Source organism: Leptonychotes weddellii, chromosome 8 (assembly GCF_054177405.1).
Source record: "Leptonychotes weddellii isolate Sample4059 chromosome 8, ASM5417740v2, whole genome shotgun sequence".
Classification (NCBI taxonomy): Eukaryota; Metazoa; Chordata; class Mammalia; order Carnivora; family Phocidae; genus Leptonychotes; species Leptonychotes weddellii.
Window position 1 is genome coordinate 19,990,327 of NC_138376.1, and position 15,063 is coordinate 20,005,389.

A 15,063-nucleotide genomic window follows, 5' to 3' on the forward strand; every position below is an offset into this window, starting at 1 on the left:
TCAGAGATCATCCCCAGCAGTCTCTTTTTGATTCTACATGCATTCATTCTTTGGAGTTCTAGTATGCACTGGGCACCATGGGGTTTCCAATCCTGGTTCCCATTTTCATGAGGTGCACAGTGTGTGAGGGGGAACAAATGGATAAAAGGAACCAAAATATATGGAACAATGTGGGGAAAAAAGATGCTACCTCCTCAACCAGTTATATCTGTCTAATCAACCCTGGAAAACCGAGATTTCAGCCAGAATCATTCAGAATTAATAATCAAAACCCAAGGCAATAATATGTGTATTTAAGTAGTACAGCAAGTCTGGGAGGGTGGAGAGATTAGCTCCACTTAGGGTGGGTCAGGAAGACTTCCCAGACAGGGCGTTCTTGAATGGAATTTTGAAGGATGCCTATGCTTTTCCAGAGAGGAGAGTCCAAGAGATGGCAGGGACAAGATCACTGTGGGCAAAGCGTTTGTGTTGAGAACACTCTGCTGGAGTGTGAGGTCTGTGTGTGCCAGGGCTGGGCTCTGCCTGAGTTTGTGGCAGCCACGGGATGGGTAGGGAGCTGTGACAAGAAAGCAGACCAGGGGTCGGTAGGGCTCTATCAATAAAGTCTTGCACTTTCTTCTGGAAGCAAAGGGCAACAATGAAAGGCATTTAAGCTGGAAGGTTAACTTAGAGCATGATCAGATTTGTGTTTTAGAGACATCCTTTGGTAGCAATGTAGAAAAGGGCAAGGTGGGAGGTCTGGCAACCAGTTCAGAGATGACTATATAATAAAAAATTCCAGGGCAGCATGTGGCCCAGCCTTATGAAACTTGAGGGTCTCATATTCTAAGAAACAACAATAAAAAGCAATTCCAGTCTTTCCTTGTGCTTCCAAAACTGCTAAAGGGAATAGCAACACAACTTGGCAGTTCTTTCTCTTCAGCAATCCACACTCCCTAAAGGTGAGTGCCTGGAGAGCAGGGATTCTATCTTGCTTATTCTTGCATCCGTAGTTTTTAGAATAGTATTTGGAGCTTCACAGACACTGTGTGAGTAGTTTTTGACTCCACTGTGGAGTTTCTCATACTCCAAAGCCAGCTCTTCCCACCCTCAGCCCCTGGGGCCTATCTCCTTCTTCCCGTTTCCTCTCTTGGCACCTCACAAGCCTGGGCACTCACCTGGCAGTCTGCTCTGCTTGGAGGCTGGTATAAAGCTCTGGGGATAAAGATGAGAGCCTTTTATGGAAAAGAGGCTGAGAACACTTAAATATGAATGACTTGTGCATCTGTCCCAGGAGGGATATTCCAGGTGAGAGGTGATAAGGACCTGAACCCAGGCGCTAGTAATGGGAGGAAAGCAAGGATGGCTAGGACCCATGATGTTACAGAGAAGCGTCCACAGAACTGCCTCCCTGTAGACTAGAGAGCTGGAATGTCATCATGACTGAAAGGAGGACTACTTTGATTTGTTCCCTGAACATGCATGTGGGCTCCAAAGTTAGTAAGTTATCTACCCTGAACTCGAGCATACTACATGTGAGAGAGCATACTACACGTCAGAGAGCATACTACACTAAATGCCTTTGGCATAAAAACATTTTTGAAATCATATGCATAACCCCCATTAGCTCACTGTGATCTATGTCTTACAGTTGGAGAAACTGAGGCACTGAGAAGATAGGTGACTTGCCTGATGTCAGGGTTAGTGGCAGAACTGGGACTCAGACACAAATCTGTACAGTGTTGGAGATCAAACCACTAAGCTACAGTGTATGCAAGAGTTTTCAAATACTGGGGCACCTGGGTGGTGCAACCGACTCTTGGTTTCAGCTCAGGTCATGATCTCCGGGTTGTGAGCCTGAGGCCTGCATCGGGCTCCATGCTCAGCATGGAGTCTGCTTGAGATTCTCTCTCCCTCTCCCTCTGCCCTTTCCCCTGTTCATGCTCTCTCTCTGCAATAAATAAAGCTTTAAAAAAAAGTTTTTAAATACTGATTTGTCTTGAGGGAAGAAAAATTAGCATCTGTCCTCGTGTCCTAATTGTTTTTAAACTTTACTTGCCACCTCTCTCTCTGTCTCTCAGCCTACTATTGTTTGGGTGGAAAAGAGAGGGAAAGGACGATGGTGTATAACAGCATATTTATGAGAAAACCTCTCAGTATAATTATTTTTGGTAACTTACGACTTATTATCTAGTGATATCAGATAATGTAGTAATCAATCAAAAATATTTTGTACACTTATTCTATTTAGATATCTATACTAGACATTGAAAGACTCTTTGAGAAAAGCAAAAACCAATACAAATTTTGGGGCCAAATGCATTGGACTCGTAGAGTCTAGTAATGTTGACTAACTTCTCAGGTTCGTAAGCTCATCTGGTTATCTCTTGGGCAGTGGCTCAAAAGGCTCATTTGTCTGCCCTCGGACTATGGGTGTCTGTTGGTAACTTTGACATGTTAAGGGGGTACCATTAGTTCCTTCCCCTAAACCCCATTCCTGGTCCTTATGTTGGCATTCAATATATGGTCATAGTTGATTTCCTATGAAGAAAAAAAGGAAACCTTTGAATAGGGGATTAAAACATTGATCTAGTAGCTCACCAGCAATATCTTTCCTTGTGACCTTCAGCTCAAAAGCCACAGCATACGGATCAGAAACAGCGATGAAGTAGCCCTGCTTGCTGAGTTCATCCACTGCCACTTTTTCAAGGCTCCATTGAAAGACCTGGGTTCTTGGTGCACAGAAATGGTGAGCACTTTCCTTTTTTCCTACTTTTTTTGAAGTACAGCTGACACACCATGTTACATTAGTTTCAGATGTACAGCATAGTGATTCCACAACTCTCTATGACGTGCTGTGTAGCGACCATGTTACCGCACCTTGCTATTACAATACCATGTTCTCTATTCCCTGGGCTGCACCTTTTATCCCTGTGATTTACTTCCCCAGGTGAGCACTTTCTCACCTAAATCTGAAGAAGAAAATAAAACTTTCTGGGAAAAAAAATTCTTCTTGGCCATGATTCAAGGAAGAAGAAAACCATTAGCAAATACTGTATTTAAGTGCATCACCATATTCAAAGCAGAGAAGTAAGATTTTTAGTGCATACTTCTTAAAAAGAGTGATCATTTTATATTGTTTAAAGTGGTAATTTGCAAGGTTCACTTTCACTGGATTTTACAATTAGAAAATAGAGTGGAATAAATCATGTCTTATCAGGATGAAGCAAGTAAACTTTATTAAAAGTCTCATATAATTTGGTTATTTTGGGTGAGAGATTTTAACCCTGTTCTTGGAAAAATAAATGGAGTTCATGCTCTATGCTGAATGACAGGGGCTCTAACATTTTGCCTTTAGCCATGACCACACCCTGATAAATATCAACCTGATTGTAAGAACGGAGTTATGTTTTCTTCTCCAAGCCCACACTCAAGCCACCGTGGAAAGAACTGACCTAAGATTCAGCAAGCCTGAGACTGATTCTGCTTTGGGTGGTGATACAGGCAGCAGAGAGGAATCCAAACTGGTGATGGCTCACATGCTCTGCTTATGTCCTGCACCTCACCACCCCTGGTACAGAGCACTAGCACTTCAGAAGTCCCTGTGAGACTCTTCATCCTTCTGGAAGGCAAAAATGGCAGACGCTTTCTGTGCGGGATGGGTTGCAACAAAGGCCAAACACTAAAGTGTGAGCCAGAGCAACTACAATTAAAATAATAAATCCCTGATTTTGTAGGATTTGTTCAGGCCCTTAAAAGGGAATATATACGTAATGCTAAAATTATCAGCTTCAGGCCATTCTCCGAAGAATAGGAATTTGTCCTTTTTTTTTTTTTTCCCTGTGAAGAAGATTTTATGGCTCCAATTTGGATATTGCGAAAAGGAGGAACCTCTGTTAGCTGTGAATTATCTGCCTGCCCTAACCCCTCATTTCCCGACGTGGCCCTTCCCAGCCAAGGAGGAGCCAAGAAAGGTCGGCCGTGCTGCAGCTGCTGCCCGAGCCCACGCAGAGGTGCTGGAGAGAGCCAGCCCTACCTCAAATGCACCTGGCTAGAGTCATCTGCCTGCACCAGCTTGGCACACAAAGCCTTCATTTTCTTCCAGTTAACCCATGGGTCCCTAAATGCCCTTATTAGTTAGGCTCCCCCCGCCCACTACCCTTACATTACACAAGAACCTTGGGGGTTTTCTCAGGGTTTTTGCTTCCAAACCTTGAGACGTGAGAGACTTGGAAAGTCGGCTCTGTCCACCAGCACTGGTGCTTCTGACCGTGATATTTTGGGGTCACTGCTGAGTTTACGACCTGCATGGCCTCACGGACATTTGTTCGCTGGGATGGTCATGTTCCTGGATGGTTCAGAGCATTCATGGTCCTCAGGTTCCCTGCAGTGGGCTCCTAAGGGGCAACTCATTCAGCTTCCATTCCCTCAGCCACTGTCCCCAGTGCAGAGCATCCTGCCTGGGCAGTTGGCATCTACAACAATAAGGATTTAGATTACTTTATTATTATTACTTTTTAAAAACAAACGATTTCACATATGTAAAAGTAAGTGTTATATAAATATGACTTAAAGGGCAGTAAAATGAATAAGCAAGTAACTACCATCTAATTTAACAAACATTAATACACCTTTAAAGAACTTTTTGTCCCTTCCCATCATGACTATGCTGAATATTCCATTATAATTCTACCATTTCAGTATGTATCCCCAAATAATTTTTTATTTGGCATGTTTTTATACTTAGTTTAAGTGATATTTTGAGACTTTTTCCCCCAACTCGACTCATGATTATGAGATGTATACACCTTGATGTGGGTACCTATAGTTAATTATTTTTTAGTGGGTAGTAAAATGTGTAAATGCTCAGATTTACATGGTACATTTTCTAAAGTTGGCTGTTTTAATTTAGATTTTACTCTCTATATGTTATTTTTGTCAAGCATTTTAGTTCTATCTGCTTTTTAACCCTATGAGTCAGACAGTATGGTTATTGATTTTATAGTTATTGTTTGTCTAGATTAACCCAAGTTTGCCATTTTCCTTGCTCCCCATTTCCTATTGCATTTCAGGCCTTCCTTCCTTCTTTCTGAGTCATTGCACTTCTAAAAAAATGCAACTTTTAGAAATTCCTTTAGTAATGTCTGTTCACAACAAACTGTATTTTTTGATTTTGTGAAATGTCTTTATTTTACTCTAATAATTGAAATAGACGTTTTGATTTATAGTTATCTTTTTTTGCAATGTGTTGATGATACTATTTCATCATTTTCTGGTTTATGTTGCTGCTATTGGGAAATCAGTTGTCACTTAAGTTGTTGTTCCTTTATAGGTGATATGTCTGTTCTTTCCATTTTTCTTTTGTGTTAAGCAGTTTCATGATGCTATTCTGTGTATAGGTTTTCTTTTATTTAGCTTGCTTGAGACATGTGGTACTTATTAAATCAGAGGTACTAATATCCTTCATAAACTCTGGGACATTTGCAGATAGTGTAGATTTTGAAATTATGACACTTCCCCATTTTCTCATTCAAGAAACCCAATTAAAAATATGGCAGGTCTTTTTATTCTCTTCTTTATGCCTAGTGAGTCTATCTTTCATCCTTTCCATTTCGTTCCTTATTTGTCCACATCTATCTTTTAGCTCACTAATTCTCTCTTCATCTATGTCTAATCTACTGTTTAACCTCCACTGATTTTTCAAATCTATCTGGTCACTTTTGAATGTCTCTTCTATATCGTTCAGTGTTTGATTCCATTTTTACTTCTTTAAAGGTTTTACACTGGGACACCTGGGTGGCTCAGTCGGTTAAGCTTCTGCCTTCAGCTCAGGTCATGATCCCAGGGTCCTGGGATCGAGTCCTACATCGGACTCCTTGCTCATCGGGGAGCCTGCTTCTTTGTCTGCTGCTCCCCCTGCTTGTGCCCGCACTCTCTCTCTGACAAATAAATAAAATCTTTAAAAAATAAAAAAATTAAGATTTTATACTTTGTTATTTTGCATTATGTATCTCATAATGCTGATATTTGAAACTATGGGAGATAAAATCTGTTGCTTGGTGTTTCTGCTTGTTCTCAGCCGTGACATTTTGTTTCCTCGTGTGTCTGGCAATTTTGGGGGGCTTATACTAGGCTGATTGTAATCAGGGAGAATCCTGACAGGCGTGAGATGATGTTTTTTTGTTTTTCTCCAGGGCAAATTTATATTTACTTCTTCCCTAACTGAAGGTTCTCATTATTTCGGGCCACTTTATTTATATAGCTTTCCCCTACTCTGTAAATGTGGATAGATTAAATTCCATTCCCAAATCCTATAGTACAAGAGAGTTGTTTTTTTTCAGCCCAGAGCTGAGATGGAGATAGACAGGTTAGCTCCCTGTCTCCCGTTAAAGGCAGATGTCATCTTCTTTTTTTTTTTTTTAAAGATTTTATTTATTTATTTGAGACAGAGAGAATGAGAGAGAGAGAGCACATGAGAGGGAGGAGGGTCAGAGGGAGAAGCAGGCTCCCTGCTGAGCAGGGAGCCCAATGTGGGACTCGATCCCGGGACTCCAGGATCAGGACCTGAGCCGAAAGCAGTCGCTTAACCAACTGAGCCACCCAGGCACCCGGCAGATGTCATCTTCTACCCACCGTCTCACAAGTGGCCCCATTTATCTAAGGTCTCAGCGCAGTTGCCCAGGTTGCACAGACCCAACTCTGGTCTCTTGCTCCTTCTCGCTAGGGTACTGCTATCAGCATTTGACCCTGAGATAGCCTAAGGCTCTGCATTCGTTCATCATCCTGCTATCAGCAACTAGTTGGTTTTTTTGTTGCTGTGGGGCAAGGTTGGTGGGTGGGGGTAGGGAGAGAAAGGGCTGGGGATACACTTGAACATTTCCCTTAGTCTCTGACAATCTCAGTAATGCATTTAAAAGTGTGTTTGTTGTATCACTCAGCATCAGGGAAATACAAATCAAAACCACAATGAGATACCACCTCACACCAGTCAGAATGGCTAAAAATTAACAAATCAGGAAACGACAGATGTTGGCAGGGATGCAGAGAAAGGGGAACCCTCCTACATGTTGGTGGGAATGCGAGCTGGTGCAACTACTCTGGAAAACAGTATGGAGGTTCTCAAAAAGTTGAAAATAGAGCCACTGTATGACCCAGCAATTGCACTACTGGGTATTTACCCCAAAGATACAGATGTAGTGAAAAGAAGGGGCACCTGCACCCCAATGTTTATAGCAGCAACGTCCACAATAGCCAAACTATGGGAAGAGCCTAGATGTCCATCAACAGATGAATGGATGAAGAAGATGTGGTGTATATGTACAACGGAATATTATGCAGCCATCAAAAAATGAAATTTGCCATTTGCAACAACATGGATGGAACTAGAGGGTATTATGCTAAGCGAAATAAGTCAATCAGAGAAAGACATGTATCATATGATCTCACTGATATGTGGAATTTAAGACACAAGGCAGAGGATCATCAGGGAAGAGAGGAAAAAATGAAACAAGATGAAACCAGAGAGGGAGACAAACCATAAGAGACTCTTAATCTTGGGAAACAAACTGAAGTTGCTGAAGGGGAGGGGAGTGGTGGATGGGGGAACTAAGTGATGGATATTGGGGATAGTATGTGTTGTAGTGAGCACTGGGTGTTATATAAGACTGATGAATCACAGACCTGTACCCCTACAACCAATAATACATTATATGTTAATTGAATTTAGATTTTTAAAAAAGTGTGTTTGTTGTGATTTGTCTGGCCTCTAGAAGTTTTACTGCAGGAGGGCTCTTCAGAAATCTTATCTAGGGCGCCTGGGTGGCTCAGTCGTTAAGCATCTGCCTTCGGCTCAGGTCATGATCCCAGGGTCCTGGGATCGAGTCCCACATCGGGCTCCCTGCTCAGCGGGAAGCCTGCTTCTCCCTCTCCCACTCCCCCAGCTTGTGTTCCTGTTCTCGCTGTCTCTGTCATATAAATAAATAAAATCTTTAAAAAAAAAAAAAAGAAATCTTACCTGCCACAGAGCAGGAAATGAAAGTCTAGGTCGGGTTTTCAACCTCAACCAGACACTTGGCAAAAGAATCCCTGACCCAAAAAACATTAGGTCTTTATTGAGCAGGAGGCCTCAGCTTAGACTTCTTTTCCCACTATGAACTCCTCTCTAGGGTCTTTGAGGGTCATTTTTAAAAATGGCCTCTGTTCAGTGCTGCTTTCCCCCCAACTCCGACCCCCTGGGTGGAGTTCCCCAACCTGAATGGTTCTGAGCACAAAGTCTGAAAAAGGCTGCTTTGGTTTGAGTCTCAGCTTTGCCCTTGCAGTGGTGGGACCCTAGTCAAGTTACTTCAACTTTGTCTCAGTTTGCGCATCTGTAAAAAGGACATAATAATAAAATCTTCCATACCGCCAGCTCATGCTGGGAGAAATCAGACAAAATACAGTCCTTCCATCAGTGCTACAGGAATTCAAGTGACACAGGGTCAGATTCCTGATAAGCTTTGTCCTTAATACATTTTAATGAAACAAACGACTGAGTGGATTTACATTTCAAAGCATCCATCCCACTTTATGGAAAGAAAACAGTGAGAGACAAATAGAAATCAGACATATCAGTCTGAGTCTGGATCAGCCCCAGGACCACTGGGGATCCCAGACAGTATTTCAGACTGTTTCTGGAACCTCAGGAAAAAATATTACAATTTGACAGGACTAAGGGTCTACTGGAATCTTGCACAGCAGGTGGGGTAACTTTGGAAGCCAGACTCCCCTTTTTTCATAGATGGGGAAACTAAGGCCCAAATAGTTTGATCAGCTTGTTCAAGGCTACTCTGTCAGTTACTGGCAGAACTGGGCCTGAACTCAGGACTTGGTCCTGCCCTCTGCTGCCTCCCTTAGGTCTCCACAAGGGCAGATTCTCCATCTTCTTTGTTCATCAGGAACTATATACTTAACCCATTTGGTGAGGAAAAGAACGTGATATATTAGTATAAACTTTATTCTAATCTTATATGCCTTTAGGTATGTTCTTATGTCATTGTAATCAGATTCCAAAATGAATTTGTGTTTTCTTTTTCCTGGAGTATTTCATATTTTCATGGAGATACTAACTGTGCTTGTTGGATTCTTTAGGATTGTACTAATTGCAATTATTATAAAACCATGTAAGAAAAAGGGCGATGTATTTTGCATGACTGAAGAACTGAAGAAACTTCAGCTTCAGGCAAAGATGGTTCCAGGTGTTCAAAGGATGTCATTAGGAAGCTGTCTCTGTATACAGCGGAGATGAGATTCCCTCAGTGTTGGCTCCACCTGCAGGCCAACGCTCTCTATGTCATGGCCTTTGGCCGATTTACATGGTCACAGGTCCAAGTCCAGAAGCAAAACAAGTGTCCTCTTTCCCAGATCAGTGAATTCCTGAGTGTAATCTCATTGCCTGGCTTGGCTTGTCTCGGGTACGGAACACTGATCGATCAGGTCGGTCAGGTGCCACTCCTGGGTACTGAGATGTCACCCCTATCAAGACCACATGGCTTGGTGAAAGGGCATGATTACCAAAGGAAAATCAGGGTGTTGCCACCAGAAGAAACAGAAACAAATATGGGACAGGCAAAGGTGACTGTTTGTGACCCCTGCCATCCTAGTAGCTCTGTGGATGACCATGGCGTTCTTCATTACCCTGGCACTTAGGTTGCTTCCAAAGAGCAACCAGATGCTCTGGGTTCAAATCCCACATCTGCTTCTCTATAGCTGTGACCCTCGGGCAAGTGTCTTCATCTAACTTTGCCTCGGTTTCCTCAGATGTGAGGTGGAGACAGCAACGGTACTCGCTCATAGGCCTGTTATGAGGATTAGAGGTGCTAATAATACATGTAAAGCATTTCTATCAGCCCCTGGCATATATTAAGTATCCATACATGTTAGCGACTATTACTCATTACTATAAAGAGCATTGCTAAAAAAGCAAACTTCTAATTTAGATAATTAAGTTCACTCTCAGTGTACTTCCTTAGACTACATTCCTGTAGGTGGAATTTTCTGGTCAAAGCTCCGTTGTGCTTCTAGCTCCTGTTATTTGCTGCCAGGGCGCTCTGGGCAGCGCAGAGCCAACAGCATGCCCTTGTGCCGCTACGATCCTAGCGATCTCAAGCCCTCTAGTCCTGCACTTTCCTTTCAGAGCAAACAGACTAACGGGAGCACACACGGGATGGGGATGACCGGAGAGCAGCCTGGGACTGGCTGCGCTGTCCCACCGAGGCTCCTCCGTCTTCCCACCGCCCAGCTGCTCGCGCATGCGCCGTCTCTCTCCTCCATCCCCATCTTGCTGCCTTTTCCGGGGCTTCAGGTGCCCCTCTTGAGACCTGTGCCTAGTGCCCTCTCCCATGCTCTCCAGCTGCCAGAACTACTCCGAATACCCTGACACTTTTCTTATATCGAGCAACGTTAAGTTTCTTTCCTCCATCCAAACTAGGTGTGGGACCTACCTCTGCACGACCAAAGGGAACTTCCCGAATCCAAATCAGGCCCCACGCTCCTAAGAAAAACGTTGTCTTGCCTTAGATGTGACTGCGGTCATTTCCTGTTTTTTCTTTTCATCGGCAATTCCCGCTGCCCTGCTGATGCTGAGTGTTTTTAAGTCTTTCAGCAATGAGGTTTCAAAACTCAGCAATGTCTGAGGGAACTCAGTGCTATGGGAGCTAATGAGCTATATAATAAGGTCCTGGCCCTTGAAGAGCTAACAGTTTTGGTTGGAAGGCAGAATTAACATCCTTGGCATACGGGAGGCCAAGTTTTCCCAGGGAAGTCGGGCTTCGGGAACCTGGGAAGACAGCGAGGAGTCTTCCCCTTGAACTTCTGGTCCTCTAACCCCCTTGTGGGAAGAGGCAGCATCCCCTGGCTGGTTAGAGATCCACCCTCGGACATTTAGAGTTGGTGACTTCAGCGACCCTGCAGTGTGGCATCTGCTTCCTGCCTTGAGGGATCCTGGGGTCCAGCAACCCCACGCAGACCGCAGGATGAGGCTCTAAAGGCTGGCGCTGCTCCCTGTCTACGTAGCATGCTTGCAGCAGCGGCAGCCCGCTGGGCATGAGGGAGGAGGAGCCAAGTTCATGATGCCCGAATGCATCCCAGAGGCATCAGTGAAAACAAAGATGACGGCCTCCAGGGCATTTCTCCTGGTGCTGCTGGTCGTCCCCAGATGACAACCCCAATCAAGAGCCAGGGGCCAGTTTCAGCAAGCACAGGAGCAGAAGAGAAACCAGGGAGTGAGCGATGAGGTCCAGTCAGGTATCCATGCATTCTTTCTACCTGGTGTGCACAGGGATGCACACTCACCACTGGGAAGCTGGTCTTGCTGAGATCCAGACTGCAGCCTGTGATCCAACCTGGGGCCCTGCGCAGGGTGCAGACCTCATTTCTCCTGGGATAGGGGCTCCCCACACTGACACAGTCTTGTCTAAGACTGCTTTCATGGAGCCAACAGTCTAGTGACGGAGACAAACATTAATCAGATGCCTCCAGTGTTTGAAATGTGTATGAAAATGTCCTCCTGTGTTTCTCAAGTAAACACAATACCACAGAGATTTTTTTTGAGAGAGCGAGCAAGCACGTGCATGCACATGAGGGAGGCGGGCAGAGGGAAAGGGAGAGGGAGAGGATCTTAAGCAGGCTCCACGCTCAGCATGGAGCCCAATGTGGGGCACGATCCCACCACCCTGAGATCATGACCGGAGCTGAAATCAAGAGTCAGACGCTTCACCGACTGAACCATCTAGGTGCCGCACACCGAGAATTTTTTTTAAGGCAGAAGTACAGGGCATAGGACAGGACATCCAGCTCCATCCAAGGGGTTGTGGAGGGCTTCCTTAAGTGACATGGGAGGTGGCTTGGGCAATGAGATGGGCAGAGCACTGCCGCCAGAGGGAGCAGCCCCTGCACCAAGACTGGGAGTGAGAAGTCCAGTATGGCTGGGATGTAGACAGAGTAGCCAGAAAGCCTGTATAGGAGAGAGGGTCACATGCTGTACCTTACACACCAGCTCAAGGACTCTGGACGTTTCCTAAGAGCCCTGAGAAGCCCCTGAAGGATGAACAGGCCTCAAGAATGGCATAAGCTGTGTGTGTGTGTGCGCACGCGCACACACTTAAAAGAGTGCTCTAAGCATTCTGTAGAAAATGGGTTGTAAGGGACAGACATGCATAAGGGAAAATTAGCTAGGTGGTTGTTGCAATAATCCAGGCGAGAAAAGGTGGTATCCTGGATGAGCATGGTAGAACTGTGGATGGAAATAATGGGCAAATGAAACACAGGTAGAAGGTGGAGTCAGCAAGACATGAAGCTTGATTGTGGGTAGTCCAGGTGAGGCCCAGGTTTGGGGCCCGACATCGGAGGAATGTTCCTGCCACTTATTGAGATAAGGGGTGGTGAGGGGGGTTTGGGTAGGGGGACGTACTCGGTGACGACACGTTGAATCGGCGGTGCCAAGAAGACAGTCAAGTAGAATTCTCCAAGGATCAGCAACTTTGAGAGATTTCAGAGGCAGAGTCTAATGGGGAAATAGTGCCAAAAAAGAAAGCCGGGCACAGCGAAAATAACAAAAAAGATACCAGACCTTGAACCTTGACCGGCAGCGCTGAGGCAGGGCGGAGCGAGCCAGCCCCTTCTTGCTCACCTGGAGCCTGCTCCGGGCTAGGTGGGAAACTCAGGCAGCAAGTATAGCCGAATAATGCAAGGCTGGGGGTACCAGCCACACCCTGAGAAAGTCTGTGTGTAACTCCTGACCCCACAAAGTTTAACTACTAACAGCCTATTGTTGACTGGAAGCCTTAGTGATAACATACAAAGTCCACTAACACATATTTTCTATATGCATTTACTATATTCTTACAATAATATATTTTTCTTAAAATTTTCAGCGTTTCTAGGCTACAGGATTCACCTGGAAGTTTTTGCAAATTGTTGGAACTCCCCCCAAATTTTTCCAATGTACTTATGGAAAAAAAAATCCGCGTGTAAGTGGACTGCAGTTCAAGCCCATGTCGTTCACAGGTCAAGTGTACTTGGCTGAGGAATCTGCAAATGAGCAACTGTGAATGAACTGTACAGAGACAGCAAGAATCCCAGTGGAGAAAGCCAATCTTCTGGGCAGCGGCTGGCTGGCACCCGGGCAAGGCAGCTGGTGTGAGATCACCGCGCATCGGGCCATGTATAGCTTCTCAGCGCCGGCATATCTGGTCCGTGGCCAACATACGAGAGGTGCCAGCAATGCTAAGAAACCTCTGCGGAAAAGAGCCTCAAACCCACTGATCTTGAAAAGAGGAGCAAAAAGAAAGGCTTCACGTTGAAGACAGAACTACAAACGTAAATGCAACCGGTTTGCCTACCGACATCACAGTGGAGGCCTTTATACAGCTTCTAACTTGGCATGATTATGAGATCCCTGGACAGAATTTATGGTCAAGTTTTACAAAGATAAACCAAGGGAATCTTAAAGCAGATGGGCTTTGCAGTTATTTGAAGAGGGACTCTGGAATGTGCAGTAATGCTTTTGGATGAAGATCAAATTAGAAGCTAGAAATCGCATAGTGAGGGAGCTCAGTTTCAACGGGAGGGGAAGAGGGGGCATCAGCAAGGAAGAGGTGCGAGCACCACAGGTAGGGGCTGGCTCTGTAATAAAAGCAGTTGGACTGTTGGAATGCTTGTGGAATGCCCCAAGGGGGAGTGCTCATCACCAAAATGTTTCATCCCATGGATTCTGAGCTGGTGTTGATCAAGGTCAGAAAAAACCTTGGAGACTGTTCAAAGCTTGGGCCAGTCACGAAGCTCCTTCTCTTGGAGAGACACCCAGATGTCTTGAGGAAACTATCTGTGCACTCAAACCTTCGATGGAAGGTGTCTGGTGGCCATCGATTCCCTGTCAAAACATGGGATGGGACTACAGATGGCCAGGCTGAGAAGACCCCAAGAGGGAGGGAGGAACGGCTGAGAGAAGGGAAGTCTTTCTTCAGTGTCCCGAGGCCAATGGAGGTGTTCTGTGTTCAACTTCCATCTTTGCTCCAAAAGGCGAGGCTTTCTAAAGTAAGGCGTTTCCAGAGCACCCGAGCACATTTAGGATGAATGCTCTAGAAGCCACAACTAACATGGCATGTAAAGAATCTAGACATGGAAAGATATTCGAAAAATGAGAAGATGGGGAGATTTTGAAGATGCTTCTGAAAAAAATGCTAAAGAACGTGGTCCCAAAAGAATCTGAAGAAGGCAGTTCCAAAAGTGATGAGAACAGTCTCGAAATACCTCAAAAAAGACTCCGAAGAAAATGGCTTTGAAAGAAGTCTGAAGGTGACCCTGAAAATCTGAAAAGGAAGACGTCTTGAAAAGAGAATTAGAAGATTGCTCTGAAAAGGATTTTGAAGAGGGCTCCAAAAAAATAACTAGAGGAAAATGGTGTTGAAAAAAAAGCGGAAGGAACGGTCCTGAAAGCTGAGCATCTGGGGATGGCGGCTCTGAGGGAGTGTCTGGTGGGGAAGGCTGTGGGAATTCAGATAAGGAGGAAGGAGATGCACACAGGGAAGTGTGTGATGATGCAGCAGGTGGAAAACAGGAGAAAGAAAAGGCAGATGGAAAAGGGTTTGGAGATGCTGAGGAAGAGGGAGGCGGCGGCGGAGCAGGGGACAGGCTGCTCAAGGATGAGGGTGCCAGCTCGAAGGAGTGTGATGAGCAGAGTCCGGGGACAAGCTGTGCGGCCAGTCCGACAAGGGGACTATGGGTGGCACTGGGGACGTTAAGGAAGGACGGCCTCTGTGCACAGGCAGTGGCTCCATCCTCGGAAGTGATGGGGAGGAGGAGGAGGAGATTTAATCTCTTAAACCTGATTTCAGGGAGACCCCCTCCTGCTACAGGCGCCTTCACTCAGGGTAATTATTAGTAGTGTCACGTGAACGCATCAGAGTGGCGCTGGGAGACTTTCACGGTAACCCCCATGCAGTGACTTTACAAATGGGTTAACTTCAAAGCCATCATGCATGCACGTACCAAAAAAAAAAAAAAAAAGAGAGAGATGGAAGAAAAAAGTCCAAACACAGCACTACAACA

General features: G+C 45.1%; 1 long non-coding RNA gene across 1 annotated transcript in view; it reads left to right on the forward strand.

Annotated features, from left to right (window-relative positions):
- The window catches only part of LOC145722972 (uncharacterized), a 43,224-nt gene extending 28,161 nt beyond the window's left edge, over positions 1-15,063 (forward strand). The window contains exons 2-3 of the long non-coding RNA XR_014147576.1: positions 2,609-2,728; positions 12,888-15,063. This is a non-coding gene — a long non-coding RNA (uncharacterized LOC145722972). The remainder of the gene's footprint in view (positions 1-2,608; positions 2,729-12,887) is intronic.